This window comes from Cupressus sempervirens, chromosome 3, assembly GCF_028749045.1.
Source record: "Cupressus sempervirens isolate cs-2001-9-10 chromosome 3, ASM2874904v1, whole genome shotgun sequence".
In the NCBI taxonomy this organism is placed as follows: domain Eukaryota; kingdom Viridiplantae; phylum Streptophyta; class Pinopsida; order Cupressales; family Cupressaceae; genus Cupressus; species Cupressus sempervirens.
In genome coordinates, this window is record NC_143120.1 from 987,157,572 (window position 1) to 987,180,585 (window position 23,014).

General features: G+C 31.9%; 1 pseudogene; it reads right to left on the minus strand.

Annotated features, from left to right (window-relative positions):
- LOC149570067 (glucan endo-1,3-beta-D-glucosidase-like) overlaps nucleotides 1-19,863 on the minus strand; it is a 128,495-nt pseudogene extending 108,632 nt beyond the window's left edge.
- Between the last annotated feature and the right edge of the window lie 3,151 nt (nucleotides 19,864-23,014).

Sequence of the window (23,014 nt, forward strand, 5' to 3'; positions counted from 1 at the left end):
ATCCCCACCCTAATTTTACCTTCTCCTTGGAGGGTTTCTTGGTAACCAAATATCTTGTGTCATTAATGTGTTGAATGTTTGTTTGCTTTCATGGTATGCATGAACATGTTTTGTTTGGTATTTCAGTTTACATGAAAATTATGAGATGGATGTGTGGTGAATGATTTTATGGTTAAAGTTTTGAAGTACTAATTCACCCCCCTCCCTCTAAGAGTTTACTTCCCCTATTGTATTTTCAACACATACTACACAACTTCATTACCATGGAGGATGGTCTTCCATTTGAAGTAGATATTGAAGAGGATGATGATTGTGCTAGGATAGATGTGCCAATTCTTGAAAATTATGAAATGAATCAACGAAATAGAGATAATTAGGGGAAATTTCAAGATGAAATAACCTGAAGGATGTGGGAAGACTACAACTCTCAAACTTAGTTGTATTGCAAAACATTAAGATTTATTTGCACTTTTTAGTATATTGGTCATGGATCATAACCTATTCATGATTGTTCTATATCATTCAATGCTATTGGAATCTTGAAACTAGTTTGTTATGATAAGTTTGTTGGAATCTTGAAACTAGTTTGTTATGATACGTTTGTTGGAATCTTGAAACTAGCCCATTATGATTCCTTTTATTCTAATTTATGGCTCCAAGTTTATTTTTTCATATTTCTTGATGTTTGTTGAAACTTTTTAACTTTTAGTTAGCTTTGGAATGTACTCATTATCCTTTTCTAATTTATGTCATATTGTAATTTACATTTCAATGTGCAAAATCAGCTTCATATTGCAAAGGTGTATCTAGGAATGAAATTTATATTCATCACAGTCAAATTAAGATTAAAGTAGGTCTCTACATGTTTTTTTAAATTATGATTGAATTTTATTTTGTAATTGGTCAAATACTTAATTCTGACTATTGAAATAGTTGTTGCCTTTGTCTCCATGGTATTTACATCTAGCTCATCATCTTGGGGATGGCAATCTTAAAGTGAGATACAATTTTTATTTTATTTAAGGCCACATGAATTTAAGTCCACAGAAAATGTAAAACTATAATGGGATAGGTAAAGTAGAACTTTAGTATTATTAGTGTGATGGCCAGAAATTTAAGAATTTTTTTCCTTAAAATTTGAAGATATTCACTTGTTTTACTAAAAATATTATAGTGATATTACCTTTCACTGATCACTAGGATCATTGTGGATGTTGTTTCGTTTATATGGTTCTGAACATTTGGAAATGGGCCTTGCTATACTAGAAGTCTCCTTAATATTCTTTGTTACTGGAATTGTTGTTGTAATTAGTTTGTTTACTAAATTTGTTTCTCTTAAGCTAACTTTCAAGTGTAGCATGGTGGCTTTATTTTTACTAGATATCATTTTATACTATTGACATATCATAGAGTAATACTATATAATTATTTTGTTATATCAACCATTATATTTGATATGATTGTTGGTAAAAGAGTTATGTTAGATACTGACTACTTTTTGGAAGTTCTACAACTACCCATTGATAGCTGCAAATGTCATTCACCAATTTGTTAACAAGAATGGATGAGGAGATACATGTGGCTATGGTTTCTACTTGGGCTAAAAATGCCAAAGTGGTGTGGGTAAGAGAGATGGAATGAAAATTTCTCGATTCTCTTTTTGAACAAATTCAATTAGGAAGAAAAGGTGACAAGGGCTTTAAAAAAGAAGCTTGGACAATAGTAAAAAAGAAATTCAATGAAGATATGACTATGAATCTTGGAAAGGACAACTTTAAAAACAAGTTAAAGACATGGAAATAAGGTTTCAGAATTATGAAAGCTATGAAACATGAGTGGTTTCTCTTGGAATGAGATTACTCAATGTGTGGATGTTGAGGATAGTGTATGGAATGAGTTGTTGAAGTTAATGTTCTCTAAACAATATTTTAATGTCAGAAAATTATCTCTCAATCAATTGTAGTGAAAGACATCTAATTCTTTAATTTTTTCATCATGTAGAGAACTTGCTTCAAAAATGCTAGAGTGTACAAGTGGCAGTCGTTCTTCTTCTTTAATGAGTTAGCAATCATTTTTGGGAATGAAATAGCTGAAGGAAATGTAGCAACAACAACTACTGAGACAAAAGATGGGCATCTATTTGAAGAGATATTTGATCTTGACGATGATGGGGGCTTAAATACTACTAAGTTTAATGATGAGTTCCTTCAATCAAACAATTCTACTACATTCATAATACCCAATCCTTCTACACCAACAACAAGGAGGCAAAAGAGGAAGAAGCCAAGCATGGCTACTTGTTTTGATGTCATATGTGAGATCATCCAAAACATAGATTGGGGCATTTCTAAGGCTCTCAATATAAATGTTGATAAAAGGGAAGTCAAGCATGATATATCAAGTGCATATGCTGCCCTTAAGGCCATGCCCAAAATTACTAGGGAGACTATGATTGTGGCATATGACTTTTTTACATCTAAACCTACAAAAGCTTGGGTGTTCATAGAGATGACTAAAGAAGAGAGGGAAGTGTACATTAGATATAAGTCTAGAGGAGCTCTATGATATATTACAATCGTTATGAACTTAAAATATTTTTGAGACTATTTGTGAATTTACCATCTTTTTGAAGCCATATCTATAATCTTGATAGCTTATATTTTATACATTACTTGTAATAGTTGTTTCTATGTTTATGGATATAATGATCTTGTTGAGTGGTTCAAACTTGTGAACATCCATATTCTCAATCTTGTTAATCTTTTATTTGTTTGCTTCAGCTTCAGTGGCACTATTTTACTACTAGATAATGCTTGAATTATGTTTTATGGATCACTTGCAATAGTTGTTTGTATTCCCCTGATTGTGATGTGTTTTTGTATGCACTATTGTATGTATAGAATAACTCATATTGTTTTTGTATGCATTGTTGTTGTCAGTTGTATGCACCTTTCTTGTCATACAAACTCTCTAATGCATATACAAATCCCTTCCACCCCTCTCCAATGCTCTCTCTACTCAATGCAGGAATAGACCATTCTACCAACTCCTTAACCCAGTGTTAGAGAACAAAAGTTCAATAATGGGAAGAATCTAAAGTAATTGAATAACTAATTTGCATTCTCTCCATTCAATAGGAGCAAACCATAGCCCACTGTCCCTCTTATTTTCCCACAAGATACTCAAAATATGATTCTCTTCCACAAATTTAGACTCATAAACAATGATATTCAAAGGAACATGCCACCATGCATTGGTAGACCTCATCTCCAATGTAGTCAAGATAGAACTGTTGCCGATCAAATTTGTGTCTCTATAAACCAAACATAATAATGCAGCAAAATAGTATGCATTCAAAGCCTCACGAGTGCTCTCCTAGTTTCTCCCATCTATGAATTCTGTGATCCCACCCACCCATGAATCCAACTTCCATAGATCAAAATTTCTCAATCAAGTGTACAACATCCCTTCTTCAAGATTCTTGTTCATGAATCCTTCACAATAGAATACACATGGTTGTTGTACCTCATAGCACAATTGGGATCAAGCTTTGCAAGCACTGCAATTGCATAACAAAAGTACCCAAAACGGTAGTGATGGTCATTATATACTCCCAACAATCCAAAGATTCATATTGTCTTTATTGTGATACATTGGTTGGAGTTCATTATGGCATAAAATAAGTGCCATAAAATAAGTTCCACAAGATTCATATTTATTATTTTCTAGTATTTTAGATAGAAATACTTATGATATCTATGCTACTTATACAACATCAACAATGACAACATATTTCATTGTGAAATCAAATCTACTTGTTGCATATTGCTAGTTGAATTTTCTTAAAAATTTAGAAGACCATGATGGGTTATTGGGTTGCATTTTTGGTTGTCACTTATAATATTTTCCTATTGTCTTCTCAATTGTTCAAGTATTTTATTTTTTCATATGAAGAAATAATTATAATTAGTTATTTTTTGTTGGATGCTTTCAACATGCTTTTAGAGTTATACTTACATTGATCGGTAGGAATATTTTTTTATATAATTTGTTTGATATTTATTTTCTCATTATATTTGTTCATTATTTTTATAGGGTTGATGGCTTCGAATACTTTACCATTCTATGATTATGGTGCTGACATAGTAGTGATGAGGACCTCATGCACAGACTGTAATCCTGGGCATAAATTTTTTATTGTCCAAATAGTCGAAAGGTTGTTACTTTTTTTTAATGTTTATTTTGTATGTACTAAGTTATTGTGGTGAGAACTTATGCAATTTTGGAATGTAGGGGGATAATGGCTACAATTTCTTTCAGTGGGCCAAAGATGGCCCATCTACATCAACCACATCTAACTATACAGAAGATGAAAGGAATGGTTGCAAATTGTGCAATGTTTGAGATACTACTAGCAAGGAGATTGATTCCATGACAAAAGTTGAAATCATGTTTCAACGATGTATTATTTGTGTTTTAATTGCTATAATCATAGCATTGGTTATGGTATTTTGGGACCAAATGTGTAAATAAGGTTAAAAGACAGATATTGGAGATGTAAAATGTATTATGACTTTGTATACCTAATGTTGGACAAATTAAACAAATGATATATCCATTTTGTTGTTTTCAACTTAATTATGATCGTGGATACTATTTTTTCAATGATTTTGTATATAAATGACCAATATATGGGTGATGTTATCTATTTATTTTTAAAAAGTTTTAAAAAAATTAAATTGCTCATTAACTTCAACAAATAAAACAAAACAAAATATACATTGTTTGAAAAAAATAAAAATATATTAAACTAAAACAAATAAAATTTGAGGGGAAAAAATATTAATTTAATCTCATTCCAATTCCAATTTTGTACAATCAAATAAGAGATTAACATATTCTCAAACAAATTCTAGGTGAATCAAATGAGATTGGAATACATGTTTTCTATTCTCATTCCACATTCTTAATCCCATTCTCATTTTCAATTCTAATACTCAATTTCTATGCCTATTGTATGCACCCTAAAATGGTCACGTAGACTATGGGCCCTCATTATTCAATTTATCAATTTTCTGAATCAATGCATTGCAATATTTTATTAAATCAATTCAAACAATTTTCCTTGATCAAATTGTAATTAATTTAATTATTTCAATATTTTTGAAGCTTTGATCATTTTATTCTAAGTCTTATTTAATTAAAAGAAAAATTCTCTTTTAATTAAATAAAATAGCTCCTATTTAATTAAAAGAACTTGCTCCCTTTTAATTAAATAAATCCTCACTTAAATATCTCTTTGTGATTAGAACAAATAAATTAATTAATTAAAAATAAATAAAAATCATTTTTCTCTACACTTAAATGCACACATTTCTAATTACGATTCCTTAATTTCCTCTTTCCACTTTCTTCTCAAACGCTCCTCTTTTCTCATTGGTGGAATTTTGTCTCACATGGATCAAACTCTATTATCCCATATTGGTTGTGAGAAGCCTCCCACCTGGACAATTGACTATATAAGGAGCCCTCTCCTTCTCATTTAATTATAAGAAGAATAATAAGAAGAAGAATAATAGGAATAATAGATGTTTGTTGCTATACTATTGTTATGCTATAGGTTTGGAGAGCGATTTTGGAGAAGGAGTTTGAGCCTTAGGGTTTGGATATTGGAGCTTCATTGAAACTTTTCTTTTCTTTTCTTCTTCTCACATGCATCCATGGCTTCCATCATCAAGTTTCATCCTTTCATTTTCATATTATCTTAGAGTCATATTTGTTTTCATAGATTAATCTTGCATTGTTATTTCCTTTCATGGATTAGATTTATTTTTGTGTATTGTTTTGCATTGTTATCATTTAGATTAGTTTGCACCTTCATTTGCATGCATATTTGATGATCATGAAAACTAGTACCCTTTCTTTTTCTCTTTGAATCTCTCAATTTATGGTGTACTTGCATGGGCACAAACTAAGTCAAACTAAGGGCCTTCATTATAAACCCTTGCACTTCATGAATAGAGAGCTATGAGTCACCATTTTAGATCTCATTCTTGAGAAATATTGGATATAATAATTCATAGAAGTGTGTCAAAATTTTAGCACACACCTACAACCAAAAAAACCCTTATTACATACCTTTCATTCAAATTTTCAAGAGCATAGAGCAATTTTGTAATTTTGGTGACTAGCAAAGATTTCAAGAGTGGTTTGATCGAGAAGCTTGAACAAGTGAAGATTTGAACTGTGTTGAGTATCTAGAGAAGAAATAAATTCAAACCTTGACTATGATCATGGAAGCTTCATCAAATGCTAAAATAAGTGAAGAAGTGAGTAGAATCCAACTGGTGAAGAGTGACACTTGTCCTCCACCCAAAGTTTCATGCTATTCCAATTTTTTCTATGAAAGGAGACTCAATGGGTGTGCTATCTTTGATATCACCTAAATTCATTATGATAATGATGTCAAAAGTTGTTATATATGTAAAATTTTAGTAGGAGATTATGAAATCATAGCATCTTATGAGAAGTTATGCAATGGAGGAATCTTGAAGGATGAATTTCAAATTTTTGAGAGGAAAGGGTTGACTTGTGTCCTAGAATTCTTCAAGAATTTCAAGGTTGAATGGATTAAATTTGTTATGAGCAGAATCCATGACATGAAATATTGGCTACATGATGGACTAGTAGAGATCACGAAGAAAAATATTCATAGGGTTACAGGCTATCCAATCCTAGACAGGAAGAAAACCATGCAAAGCCTGAGTCATGAAGAAATTAAGGCAAACATAGGAGCCAAGTGGAAGGGATGTGGTATGTCCATTACAAACATTTCTGATGCACTACTTGAATTTGTAGTGAGGGTTATAACTCACACATTCTATCAATCAAGTAGATTGAATAATGTTCCTTGTATTGCTATGGATCAAGCATAGAAGATTGTAATGAAAGATCACGAGTTTGATCTTGCTGAGCTACAGAAACTACAAATAGTAGAGAATTTTACATCTATAAGAAAAGAGAAGAATTCAATGTGTAAGTTTGGTTCCCTCATTATGTTTATTTTCTATTATATAAAAAATTATTTTCTTGGAATTGGTGATGTTGAATGGGAACAAGACAAACCAATGACAAGACAAATAAATGAGTATATTACTCAATTAGGAGAAAATTTTGAGAGTGTAATGAATGCTTATTTTGATGAATTCAAGCAAATAATGAAAAGGAGAATGAGGATACCTAGAGATTTGGTCATTAAATTTTACAGTGATATATATTTTCTTTTTGATACGGAAAACACTTTTGTACAAGCCGTGGAGCTGAGGAAGGCTTGGTTACAAAGTTTAGACTATGTGATTGGTAGTGATGAGTGAGTGCAAACATTGATCCACTATTGAAAGAAGAGATAGATGTTGAGGCTCAATATTTTGGTAAATATGAGGAAGCCAAAGCAAGATAACTATTAACATCAAGATAGCTTCCAAGGAGAAGAAAAGGAAGAATATTCTTGAAGACCTAGAAGCTAAATTGGGCACCCTAGGCAAGGGCAGGAAGCATTGCAAATTACAAAAGGTCTTGATGAAGATGAAGAACAAGACAATGGTGATGAGGAAGATGAAGAAGAAGAAGGTGACAAGGGAAAATCCCTATTTTTTTTCATGCCACCAAGAAAGAAGACTCAAGGAATAAAGAAGAAGCTAGCAGTAACACCCATCTCTCCTCTACCACCAAACAAGCCAAGGACTAGGGAAATTACTAGTGGCAAGTAGTCTATAAAGCAGAAGGTAGAAGAATTTATAGAGCCTAGTGCCCCCAAAACTAGAAGAAGGAGATTGGTTAGGGGACCACCTATTAGACAAACAAGGACTGTTGAATATGTATGCAAAAACTTGAGAAGGTCTATAGGCTTATCTAGTTTTAAATTTGTCAAGTATGATACAATAGATAAGGATGATAGAAAAAAAGTTTAGGAGGTTATGGTAGACATGGTTGCAAATAAAAAGCTAGCTCCTACCAAAATATAGAAAAGGATAACCAAAGATTTATTTGATAGACTAGAAAGGAGATGGCAGCAGGCAAAAGTAGATGAGAAAAAGATAAAAACTGACACATTAGTCAGAATTATGCCTGGTCTATCACAAGAGCAATAGGACATATTTTTGGAATAGTGTAGTAGAATATTTTTTCCTAAGTAAATTCTTTTTTTTGTTACTATGGAATAAAGAGGAAGTTGTACAACAATAAGATGTGTTGCTTTGGAAAGACATTTGTGTGTTAACAGCAAGGACAACAAAGACAGACATTGAAAACATTGAACATGATTATAGTAGTGGAGAAAGATTAGGTGTGTTGAGTTTGCAAGGCAACATGTCCCCTATACATGCCAACACCTTTGACATTCCTGAGGCTAGGTAGTCAAGGCTCACAAGGATGGAGGTAGATGGTGAAGCGAAGGAAACAAGTGTGGATATTAAGATTGTTTCAACACCTCGCATTGAGGAAGACAAAGAATCAAATGAAGCTAAACTGAGTCCAATTATTATTGTCTCAAGCACAGATGCACAAGAAAGACTAAGTGGTGACACTTCACCAACTCTCAAGGCAATGCCAAGTAGCAACACTCCTTCACCTAACATAAAGAGGAAAGAAATAAAATATGTTTCACTAGATATTGAGGTTAGTCTAGATGAAACAATTAAGATGCCATAATTGGACCTAGAAAATCTCACCTTGTAGAAAATTATTTTGTTGTAAGAAGTTTTGGTAAAGAAGAAGAGACCAGAAGAGCACAGGAGAGAGCTTAAGAAAAAGAAGGTACTATATGATGTAAAGCATATTTTTGTTGATGCTATTGATATTCAAAATTTTGAAGATGATGCACCAATCATCAACCAACTTGTAAATATAGTTGATCAAGTGAAATATGGAAGTATGGAGTCAAATGAGAAGCTAATGGATTGGTCTGCTGAAGAATTAAAACCAAGGTTGTGAACAAAGTTTCCATAACCATTGTTGAACAAAAAGTGAAACTACAAGAGAGACACATGTTATGATTGAATTAATATAGAAGGTACACCATTTATACACAATTTTTTTAGATTTCTAAGATTCATTAATAACATTTAGGTACAAATAAATCAAATTTAGGCTGACATAAAGAGATCTAATAGTATTCTTTATAAGTCGGCAGGATCAAGCATTGATCACTACAATAATGTATTGAATGCTCAAGGCACATTGGCTAAACTTTAGGTAGCTAACAATAATATGAGATCTAAATTTATCTCTATTCAAGCAATGATGATACCTCATTTGGAGGTCATCTAAAGAGAATTGAAAACAACCCAAGATCCTATCATAGAAGATCATAATCTTTTAGTGGATGATAGTTTAATTGATCTGGCTGCAAGATTACAGTTGCATATTACTATTTACGAGGAAGCAAGAACCACATGGGATCATGCATTATCCATAATTACCAGAGTTCATAAGGAATTCATTGAAAAATATAGATTACTTCCACTCATTCAACCCCAACAACAGTGACATCAAGTGTTCAAAAACAAGGGGGAAATAGGTATTGAAGAGGAAATGATATATGATGAAAAAGGGATAACTACATATTTGAATAAAGGTGAAATGGATTTTTTATTCATTTTTTCATTCTTTATTCATTATTCATTGGCATAAGTCATAGGCTTGTGGGGGGGGGGGGGAGCTTATTTATTAGATTGTATTGTAACAATGTAAATATGACAAAGTGTTTTTTTCCATTAATGTCAAAGGCAGAGATTTTGGTATCTCTAACCATTGTTGTCTATTAGTGTCAACCACTTAGTCATTTACAAGGTAGAGTTAGACAGTCATCATTGTGACCAAGCTACTCTATATAGGCCGAATCATGTACATAAGCAAGTATGTACCAAGATCTATAGGAGCAGAGTAAGTGTATGTTCACCAAGTATTTGAATACGGGTTAACCTCATCAACGACTGAGCAAGTATCAAGTATATAAGTATCAAGTTATAATATGTGTGCCAAGAACAATACATGTCAAGCATCAAAAGAGTAATATAGGCCAAACAATAGCAATTTCAAGCATCAGAAAATAGTAAAGACTGAGAAATGCAAAGTTTGCATAAAATTAAGAATAGAATAGAATTTGAGGTAACATGTTTTAAAAGTTGACTTGGAAAGAAAATTTGTAAGAGAAAAATTAAAGAAGTGTATTCATGCAAACAACGAGTAAAGTGAAGGATTGAGATCATAAGTTAGTGAAGGGTTTTGTTATCATCTAACAAAGAAAGTGACATATTCATGCCAGTGAAGTGAAAGGGAAAGACACGTTTATCAGATTAGAGGAGATGATCAGTTAGCAAGGAGAAGAATCAAAATCAGCTTGCAAAGAAAACTAAGAGTCGGGTACTAAATCAGTTTTAACCAACTTGAATCAAGGTAAATCTCTTAATAAAGTTTTCTTAACAGATCTTTGTAAATTTCCTAATAGAGTCCTTACTTTGTTGTAAATGTTAAATCCTCTAACAAGGTGAGAACCAATAGTCTCTTAAGCTTTTAACAAGGTAGACTCCTCACAAGGTAGATCATATCTTATGATCAAACATTGTAACTCTAATTGGTTAACTTTATTACTACAATAGTGAAGATTTTTGGGTGTCATCCCCACCCCAATCTTACCTTCACCTTGGAGGGCTTCTGGGTCACAAATATTGTGTTTTGTGTTTCATTTTCATGCATGTGATTGATCATGTTTATATGTTACAGAAAGTTTACATTAAAATTTTTACATGCACAAGTTACTAATATATGTGAGTTAATTGGTGAAATTTTTAAGTGTTTAAGATTCTAATTCACCCTACCCCTCTCAATATCTTGTTTATCTTGTTTATTACTCCATCAGTCAACAAGACCTAGATATGGAAAAAAAGTTATAAAATGTCATATTTGCAACATACAACAAGATTTCACAAAATAAATAACATGAGAACACCTAACATAAGATAACATACTACGAATCCTAGAAGAAATATGAACAACAATGCTAGAAGAAAGGAGAATGTGAAAGGAAAGAAAGTTGATAGTCTTAATAAAATATTTGTTAGAGAAGGAACACCTAAAAGGAATAAGGTATGGGTTGAAAAGACAAAAGACACATCAAAGAACAAAATGAAATCAATAATTGTAGCTAAAATTCTGTTACCAACTTAAGCTATTAGTTAACAAGACTGGAATAAAAGATAATGCACCAGATATTCATCAAACCCCTTATTGGGAGAGTTAAGTTTTATGTAGTTGGAAATAGCTTAGAATCAGTATGATGATGTCATGTTTAAGAGCGTGGAAAAAATTATAGAGATATTTAAGGTCACAAAAGAATTAAAGGTCTATTGGATTTAGTAATAATTTTTCGCTTGTATGTACTTGTGAAATTAATGTACATGCAATCTTTGGTGGATTTAAGGGTTGGAATCAAGTTATTCAGTCACCATTTGATCGATTAAATATTGCAAGGATTTATAAAAGAGATTGAAATGCAATTTGGAGCATTGCAGAGGTGATTAGATCGAATTTCAATCAAGCCCTAAATTTGCAATTTAAGAGGTATTTTTTGTTTGCAAAGATAATTGATGGAGTGAACTTGAAAGAAAATTTATGGAAATGGATCTTTCATTGGTTTATGATATTCTAGAAAAAACAAGGTATAATATTAAGAGAAACCCCATTGCACCCTTGAAGATGACCCTACCTGTATATGAGCAATGTTAGTATGCTAATAGAAACCAAATTTAAATAAAGCTTCTACAAACTAAAAAAAATTCATAAACTTCAAGATAGACTAAGATGAGCTCTCAATTGAGAATATGAGCCATTAATGGACTCTCTCAATAAGAAGCTCTCTTGTTGAGTGGCTTTGTCTAAATGGATAGGATGTATGCTCAATATGCTTCCAAAGGCTTCAATGGGTGATTGTGGATTTTTGGTGTGGATAGATGGATTTAGTATGGATTTGGCTCTCAAAATAGCATTATAACTTTACTTCATAGATTGTGTTATTTTGCAAAGGGGAAGGATCCAATTTATAGGCAAGAGGCTTGAGGGATTGAGGGCTAAGATGCAAGGATGGGAAAAAGCTCATGGAGGGCTCAGATTGCATGAGAAGAGAGCACATGGATTGTGCTTCCTTATAGCCAATCAAGGAGTGACACATGTCACATGGTGAGAGGATGGAGGAAAGGGGAAGGATGAGTCAACAAAGGAGGCTCAAGGGATAAAATCTTCATAAAGACCCTCATAATGACTTGTAAGAGCAATAAAAGGGCTTGTAAGAGTCATTTATGACCTAGTGGACTTCATAAAGTTTTATGGTTGAGATATTTTGAGGGTGATGAGAGCAATTTTGACTTGGGCTTGATTAGGAAGGTTTTAAGCTTGCTTAGAATTGTGAAAATGATTAGAGGATGGATTAGGATGGTTTAGGATTAGCTTAGGGATAGGCAAGTGGATGGCATTTAATGAGGGTGGGTGAAGGAGGAGATATTTGTTAACTTTGGCTTGGGTTAGTAAGTTTTAACCCATGTTTAGGGAATGTGACAAGGTTAGGAGGGGATTAGGATTAGGTTTAAAGACATCTTCTAGAAGAGTCTAGATTTTGGATGAGGATAAAGACTTTCTAGAATAGTCTAGAATTTCCTAGGATGAGGATGAAGACTTTCTAGAAGAGTCTAGAACTTCTTAGGATGAGGATAAATTAGATTTTTAGGAAATAAATAAAGTTTTATTTATTTCAAGGGTTTGGGTTGAGGAGATATTTATTAAAACTTTTTTAATAAACATGAGGATTAATATTTAACCTTAATTAAATATTTTGAGTTGGGATTAGGGGTAGGAAATGATGGGATTAGCCTTTAATCAAAATTAAAGAAGGATTAGAAGATTTTGGAAGAGGTTATTGGTCATAAGGAAATTGGCCAAGTTTTGGGCAAAAAATAAATTTTTTATTTATTTTAGGATTTTTGGTCAATTTATTAATTAAATAATTAATAAATAAGGAAATAATGTTTAAATAAGATTTAAACATTTATGGGAGGGATTCCTTAATTAAATATTTTTAATTAAGATAAAGGGATTTAATGGCATAAAAATTAATTAATTAATTAATTAATGATGATGTCATCAGGGATTTTTTCAAAAAATAAAAATACTTTATTTTTTAAAGGATTTTTAGGTGTCTACACTACCAAGGTATTTTCACAAGTACCAGATGGAGTATTGTTATGGGAGATACTAGGGCATATATATGCTATAAGTTTGAGTCAATTGAAAATATGGAAAAACTTAATAAGTTTATAAATGTGTATGAGGATGATAAAACATTTAAGGATGAACTTAAGCACCTAGGGAAGGTCGATGTTGCATAGTATATGTTTTATTGTGAATTTGATAATGAAGAGTGGTCATGGATTATTTTAAGAAGAGTGCACAACAAAATGCTTTCGATGGGAGATAAACATGTTGAGATTACAAGTAGTTTAATTCATGAGGCCATAGGATTAAGTAATGAAGGTACAATTCCCATAAATGAGAAGAATGTTGACCAAAACATAGAAACTAAATGGAATGGAAGAGGCATGATGTTGATTCTAATTAAGCAAAATGATGTAAGGTTTATAAGTAGGATTTTGGCTTATAAAATGAACTCAAGCTCTAGAAATAATGAGGTATCAATTGGTTTTTTCCATGTTGCATGCAAGATGTGCATTGAAGGAGTTAAAGTCAACTCGAGTGAAATTTTGAAGGAGCAACTAATTGAAAACCTTGATAGAATCAAGAAGAATAAATATGTCAATTTCATATTTTAGTCATTAATTACATATATGTTCTTCCATATTGTGAAGATGTTTCTAAGGATATCAACAAGTGAATGGAGTTTAAGAAAATGCTTAATGGAATTGATAATAGATTGGTTTAGGAAGAAGCAAAGGGATAGAGTGAGAAATGATATTACCTTGATGATGAAATTGCTTCAACCTATATTGAGGAAAATAATGAGGATTCCTAAAATAGTAGTAGAGAAGTATAAGGAGGATATATGCTTTATGGTAGAAATTGGTAAAACTTGTATGGAAGTAGTCAAACCTAGAGTGATGTTTGTAGAACCAATTGGATATGGAAGTCATTAAGGAAATGATTGATGGAAATACTAAAAAAATTCTTAAATATGATTTAGATGATAAGAGTGAAATATGGGGAGCTTTTGAAGAAAAGATGAGTGAAGTACAATAGTTGAAGAAAACCAAAGTAGCTTAGAAGAAGTTTAATAATGTAATAAAGAATATATTGAAGAATACTGAGATGACTAATGAGGATATGGAGAAGAAAAAAAAATAACCTTTGAAATAAAGAAAAGTGGGAAAAGCAATGTCCTACTAGTTCAGCCTTTTTCTATGGAAGATTCACCTAGCACCTCTACAATATTGATTACACCATCAGTTTGTGTCCACATATGAAACACATGAAGACATAGTAGTTCAACCTACATTAGAGGAAGAAGACAATATTGTTAATATCTAGCTTACACGAGTTATATCTACAAGGAAACCTACAAACTATTCACCAGGAGTTGCACAAGCACCATTAATCCAAGTTAAATTAGAAGAAGAAAGGAAAATCCCAAGAGATAAAAAGGAATTAAGGAAATGACAACTAGACCTAAAACAAGAAAGAAGCAGAAGATGATAGTTACATAAGTTGGAAAGAAGAATAAGAAACAAGAAGATGAAGAGGTACCATCTAAGAAGATGGAGGTCAACTCTCTCTAGCACAAGACAAATCACAACAAGAACAGAGCAATGAAAAGAAGAGGAAAATTTGGAAGCCTGAGACATAATCAATGAAGAAGAACATTATTAAAGATTGAAAGAAAATAAAAAGAGAGCAAACAAATAGGAGAAAAAGATGAGGGAAAATGCTCTACAAAAACTTTGCAAAGTAGAAAATGAAAGTAAATTTCAAGATATTTTGAAGAGGTTAGAGACACTGACGAGGAAAAAGACAAGTACCATACAAATAATGGGAGGTCTCTATGAAGAAGTGATAAAAATAATGAATGAACCTACTACAACAATTGATCAACCACAAGATAACACTATTATGGAAATAGAGGATAATACTATATCTACATAATAATTGAATAATATTACTTTTGATGCATTAGATCAACAAAATGATAGCATGATCATAGGAGGAGCTAGAATCACAATCTATACTAGTAATGATCCATTTTCAAGTACTAGAGTAAATCCATTTATAAAACAACAAGATTTCAATGTTGGAAATTCAGTTCTTGATAACATAAATGATAATTCAAACATAGATGATGAAGGTCATGAAAAATAAATTCATGATCAGGACTCAACTATTTTGCAAAGTCAAGAATCACTCAAATTTATTTCTTTAGCACCCAGTTCTATGAGTGAAATTTTTTATTATCAAGTACATTGGAAGAATATTGTGCAAGAATTTGTAACACCCCACCAAGGAACCCAAAAGAAATTAACCTACCAAGTCATTACATTTTCCAAACTTTTTTTTGAAAGATTAAAAAAATAAGAGATAACATAGAGGAAGCAATAACTCACATACATACATAAGCAATACAATGACAACTACATCTCTCAAGGGTTTCATGACTTTGAATCACATACATAAGCTTTATTAAAATTAAGTTTGATACTTAACAAAGTCCACATCATAGGATAACCATAAGTATGAAATCAAATGAAATAATACACAAGTACATAAGATGCTACATTTTATAATCAAAATGCATAATCATCCTCTGTACAAGTCATAATGTATGAAATGATAAAAGAATATATAACATGATAAGGTACAACATCCCATAAAATCTCCACTAATCAAAGTACAGTAAGTCAACATATGGCCATAGAACAAAATCACAAGATCAGAAGAATGGAACAACTGCACAAGTACATCCAGCAATAATATCTAGCTATCAAAATATCAATGGTATAAGAAACACTACCACTCAACCCTATGGAACCTAAATAGCGCACTCTCATTGTGTTGAGGAGATATCTCAAGTTCTAAATGGATAATAATCCTAAAGTCATACTAAGAATCTAGGTCAAAGAATCCTGATAGCAATCTATCTTAAAGGTACCAAGTACACAAATAACACCTAATCTCAAAGGCAACACAGACTCATAGGAAACCTAATATGCATGTGGGAAAGTGTCATCACATGAGCTAACTCTAAGGTTTCCCTAGAAGCCTCTCTAGAATTAACCCCCTAGTCACTCTATGTTGTGTCAATATCCTTTCTTGTAGACAAGGCATACTAATAGGGAAAGGTTGCAACCAAGCATCCTCTCTACTCCCATCCTATCCTGTACTTACACTTGAGGCATGGGTGAGGTAAAACATTGACTCCTTCTAATTGATTTTAACCCATTTAATGAAATGTTATCACTTATTAGTAAAAATTACAATAGTTTACTCAGGAAGCCTCTTTAGGGCTCTGGCATCCTGTTAGAAATAGGAATTACTAAGAGGGGGACTAAATCAGTAATTTACAAACTTTAGTTGCCAACTACATATTATTTGTTACTTTAAACCATACATAACAAAGTAATAAAGTAATGTTTAATAATAACAATAGCTATACACAAAGATAACTCATGACACCATATTTTGTTAACTAGGGAAACCCTGGCTAAGGGAAAACCCTAGTGGGCATGATACCCACTATATAATATACCGCTATATAAGTTCCTTGTTAGAGGATAGACCCAGTTAGGATTCAATGAGTAAATTCAATATAGAGAGTCCCAGTTAGGAGAATTTGAATCCCTGTTAGGAGATTCTAATCCTATTAGGAGTTGCAATACAGTAGATGCAAGATGAGCCCACTACCTAAACATGCACATCCAATTACAAGAAGAGCTCACTACCCAAACAAGTAATTAGAATTTTGAAATATAGATTCTTTCTCAATTCAATCTCAGATCTCAAAATAGCTTCACAAATTTTGCATATATCACTTTCACAAAAGTTCTCATACAATTGCTCAACACAACTTCTCCAACATAGCACACTTGAATTCACAAGATGTCCTTTGCATAAATACCATGCCTTTACACAAATTGTTGCTAGATCTACTAAGACCATAATACACTTTTCCAACTTAGAGTAAACATCTAGGATGTTGGCCTTAATTGGTCAAGTAATTATTTTGTAAATAAAATAATTCTTTTCCTTTAATTTTATTGTCTTGTTTCATTGGTAAAACATGAATATCTCTTTTCTGTATAGTCTATACTGACTTATGAACCATCAACATGTATACTATCTCCATCTAACTTCACTAGTCATAATATGACATCAACAACAAGTTACATACAAAACAATACACTGATGTATACCAAATTCATACTTAGACAATTTTATGCATACCAAAAGCTAAGTATCTTTATTTCTGAGGTTTCTTGTAAGCATTTACAACATGTGTTTCCATAAATGAAAATAATTACATATTCTCATTAGCCAATTGTCAATAATCTCCCCCTTTGGCATTGATGACAATAAAATAGGGAAAATTGGCTAAGTATCAAAAACTTAAAATAAATAACACATTAACATTACATTTATTACAACTTATCCATATTACATATGCTCCCCCTTACAATATGATTTCACACTTTAGAATATTATATAATATCTTTACCTAATTTACAATTTTCTTATGTAATTCTCCCCTTTTGACATCAATGAAAAAGGTTAAAATGTCAAAAATTGTCCAAAAAAAATTTGTCTATCTGTTGTCAAAAACGTTCTTCTTCTGCCTTAAGTTGATAATATCTTCATGCAATAATCAAAACTTGCCTTAAGATTTTTCATAACTTTTGTCCATGTACCCTTGGCTACTTCAGTAGAGGTGAGGATTGCACATAAGGCATATGATGCAATCTCAACTACATTAAGGTCAGAGTATAAAAAGTTAGAATAAGTGTCATTGGCCTTGACACATTCCTCCAACTATTTATCAACAATAGATATTTTTAGAACAATAGACTCTCTAAAATTTGATACTCTCTTCAAAATTTGTTCCTTTCAAAGTTCCAATTTCTTGATATCATTATGAATATTGGATATTTGTCCTTCAAAATCATCAATTTTACTAGAAGGTTGATGTAATTGGCTAGATAGAGCCTCTAGCTCACTCATCTATCCTTCAATCTAGCTGTCAATATCCTTAGTCAACTTGTGAGATAGAGTACACTTGATGTACAATATCTTGCCATCCTATTGACATTTTTGATGTTCCTTGATACAAGTATCAGGACTTATCAAATCATTCTTAATATTCTAATAACTAGTGCTTAACAAATTAGCATCATGTGAGATTTGTGTCTTTGTTTTTGCAACATTTTAAAAATTGTGAATTATTCATCAAAATATTTTAGTACTACCTACACCCACTATTCAAGATCTATCTATGTGTGGTGTATGCTAAAGTACTGTGTAATCTATCAGTAACCTCCATCAAGGTTCTTTGTAGGCTTTTCACCGTCCTTTTCTTCTCAATAAAATTTGAAAAAGATGAGATCAAGTCAGTTTGATCATCATCATCAGTTGTTAGGCTAGCAAGCAAAAGCGGAGAAGATGAACTAGAAGGTTTAGTGTCATCTCCCCTTTTCTTCTTTTTAGCTACCTTTTTTACTCTTATTTCTTCTTCCTCTTCCTCTTCTCTTTCCTTTCTTTCTTTTTCTCTCTTTTCTTCCTCTTATAATCTTCCAAAAAAAATTGTTTGGTCTCTTCTATTTTATTTTTCTCTTCCTCTAATAGCCTCTTCTCTTCTTCAATTTTCTTCAATTGATCTTCAATATCTTTGGTGTGAGGTTCATTCTATTTAGAACTCTCAAATGAGTTTGTATCATCAATGTTAATGGTAACATTGGTCTAATCTATTTGCATTGTGTCACCACTCACTAACACTTTCAAGGTTATAGGTGTTGATGAAGATGTTTCCTTAGATTTTTCATCATATGGCTTATAGCTTCTATAGTTTCACTTCTTATCTTTCTCACCCACCATAAACAGAATTGGTCTTACCTTGTTCCTCAACTAAGGTGCTAGATTGTTCAACAATCTCTTGACTTATTCTTCATCATGAATCATGCATATTATTCTTATCATAGACTTCTAAAGTTTTAAGTCCTCATCTCAAGCTGGTACCTTCTTTTCAAAGAGTTTGTCATAGACGTGCTAGTTTTTTGTACCTTCAATATCCTTGAGTTTTAGATTATTAGCTATTATGTATCTCACAACAGAGATATCAATCTGATATTTCTCAAAATTAGTATACAATTCATAAAATTTGTTCATCTAAACAAAGTTACCTTCATTAGCAATAGTTGAATTTATCTTCTCTATCTTTGGCTTCCAAGGTTGCCAAGCTTTTCCTGTTGATTGCTTAGAAGTAGTTACCTTCTCTATCTATTTAACTTCTAGTTCTTCTTCCTCTTCTTCACTGGACTCAACAATTGTCAAGAATGTCTTTTGTCTCTTTCTTAGTCTAGTGGCTTGTTGCTTAACCCTTTTAGTCTTTGTGGTCACAGCTCCCACTAATCTCTCTAATTTTCTCTTTGGCTCACTTGTCTAAACATCTGACACTACTGCATAAGGGATGTGATATTCTAAAGATGTCTCTGCAATAGATACTGATAAAGGTTACACATTCAGTATACCTTGTTTCATAGTTTTTCTAACTGCTTGTGACTCACTCTCAATCATACCAACCTCTAATAAATCTTTCTTCATCATTGTTTCAATCTTCTTGTGAGATGCTTTCTCCAAGATGCCTGATGAGATGATTGGGTAATCTCATCATAATTTCCAAATCTGTACTCAGCCTGGTCCTTCTCTGATTTCAACAACAAATCAATGTATCCAACTATTGTTCCATCACTCAATTCATAACCTAAGGGATCAAGAAATATTTCTTGAGGTTCAACTGCTTGGATATAAGTAAAATTTGTATTAACCATAACACAAATATCTTGTTTAAATCTATCTACAATTACAGGTGCAATTATAAATCTTTGTCTCATCTCATTCTAAAAAGTTGTCATTATCAGATTCCCACTATCCAATATTTTATTTTCTAGATGTCTTCTACATACTTATGTGATCTTCTCCATTATACACCTATCACTGCTCATAATCTTTTTGACTGATAAATATGAAAATCTCTTAAGTACATGAAAGAATAAGTGATTGATCAATGACTAAAATCTAAACACACCGTTCTTAGTCCTTTTGATATGTTCTAGGTTCTCAAGAAGTTGCATTCTTAGAATTTTACTAAGATTAACTTCTTTCTTCTCAACACATATCTTGTAGGCTATATAGATGAATTTGGCTGATAGTTCATCAATCTTAGAACTTGACATAAGGAGTAGGCAATGATTCTACTCAAGAATATTACATCATCTTATTTAATGGTGCTGATCACCATGGCCTTTCCATTATAAACTACTTTGGTATAACTCTCAAATTTCTTCTTAACCAATATCTCACCTATAGGTACACTACCTTGTTTACTAAGACCAATTACCTAATGGATAAGTTTGGCTGAAATATCAACTACACTATCTTCCATCCATAATTTACGTCATGTATTTTACTTAGTATGATCTATGTCCACTCATTTGTGTCCAATTCTCGATAGAAATGATATTTCAACAAGTCTAGTTCCTTTAAATGTTCAAATCTAGGCTTCATAGTCATATCGTGAATAAAGACTAATTATGTATCCTTGTTCATAAACTCACTTCCAATAGATTAAATCTTGTTGTTAAGATAATTTCCTACATCTTCCAAATGAACTACATTGTTCAAAGTAATGGATAATGTTGAACTAGGGTTTCCTTCTATGGGTTTCATGGAACAACCTTCAACTTAGGTATGTCCTCATTCTCAACATTTTGAACTACTAACATATCCATGCTTCTAACAAATATGAACTTTTATCGAATAAATTTTGCTAATAAATGAAAAAATACCTCTTTTCAAAAATAGGGTTTACTTTGAAACTACCTTGTCAATTCACTTTTGAGTGCTCTATGCTTCAGATGTAATCACAATGAAATGGTAATCAAGTCTGTACTCCATTTTATTCCTTCAACTTGAACTTGCATTAATTGTGTACTTTGAAAATACAAAAAAGTTGTCATTGCATTTAAAATTAAATATCTACTCAAGATCTTCTATTTGATCTTCAGATGCTAGCTAAGGTTTGCTATATCTTTCTTCCATCATGACAAAGCTCCATAAAACTTTGCTCCAAAAAATTCTCTATAAAAACATAGTTTTCATCTTCTGCTATAGAATTGACTTTCTCTGTAATAACAATAACTCTTAATTCCTTTGTAACTAGTCTAGATAGGCTCTAAATTGCAAGCAAGCTTAGATACAATCTAAACTTATCTCAATACACCTTTTCCCAACTTCTCTACCCATGATTTGATCTTTGAGTTAAGTTTTCAAATTATGGTGTTGTGAATAAGCTTAATTCAACTTAGTTGAATTAAACTCAATAACTAACTTTGATCTTCTTGTCTCATCATCTTCTAGATCTAGTTTTGAGATTTTTAATCCTTTTAAAAATGCCTTGTTGAGTTCTTCTCAAAGTTCACTGACTACATTTCTTTGTTCCACATTGTCTTTCTTAGTCATGGAGTTCCTCTCATGGTTCCTTCTATCATTTTCAACATTTCTTCCATCATTCCTTTTGTTTTCAAAGTTTCTTCAATTGTTCCTTCCATCGCACGATGTTTCTATCCATTTTGCAATACTTTTATGTATGTTCAAAATTATTACATAACTGACATACTAGAGTTTTTCTTCTAGGATTATGTTGATCATCAAGTACATAACAATTCTGAGCTGTGTCCAAAGTTGTTACACTTATAACACATGATCTATCTTCTTTCTTCAAGAGGTCTTCCTTCTCTTGATGTCCTTTCATTAGATCTTCTTCTATTTGTAGAGTTGTTATTTCTAGACATTCTTCTATTCCTTCTATCATTATCATACTTAGGTTTCCTACAATCAATTTCTTTATGACCCATACCATGACAATCATGACAATAAAAATCCCTTAACATGATTATATGACTTATTTGTACAATCTCTTTTCATATGACCTATTTCACTCTATGAAAAAAATTTACCTCTAAATTCATACCTAGTTTCATTAGGAGATTCCACTTGCTTTGGTGCATCCAATATCTCAACTTCCTTATCTTGACCAATGTCTTTAGGTTTATCAAAAGATTGACTAGATTCAATCTTATCATCAAATTTATGTTTTTCTTTTGGATCTGATCTAATCTCGTATTTCTTTGCAAACATGTTAAATAAATAGCCAAGACTAGTCTTATCATAAGTAGGTCTCTATATTGACATTGAATCATCAAGATTTTCTCTACTAGAATAAAGCTTCACAAGTTATTGCTTGCACTGAGTTAATTCAACTTTCACAATAGTATTGTATTTTTGAAGTTCTTCATGATCTTCTTTCAATGTTTCAAATTAAGATGTCTTCTTCACTAGACTTGCTCTAAGATCTATACTCTTAGTCTTCAAATTAGTTTCAAATTTGTTAGGATCACTCCTCAAAGTTAACTTCATATTTTTAATCTTCAATTCATGCTTTAAGATCTTGTACTCTATCTTTAACTTTGAATAGTCATCATCACTAGTTTTAGATTTAGTAGATTCAGGCTTGGATTTTAGATGTTCAATCTTATCCTTGAATTGTCCAATTTATACCAGGGAAACTCATGCACAAAGATAACTCATAACATTGTATTTTGTTAACTAGGGAAACCCTGGCCAAGGGAAATCTTGGTAGGGATGACATCTACTAGATAATATACTGATATATAAGTTCCTTGTTAGAGGATGGACC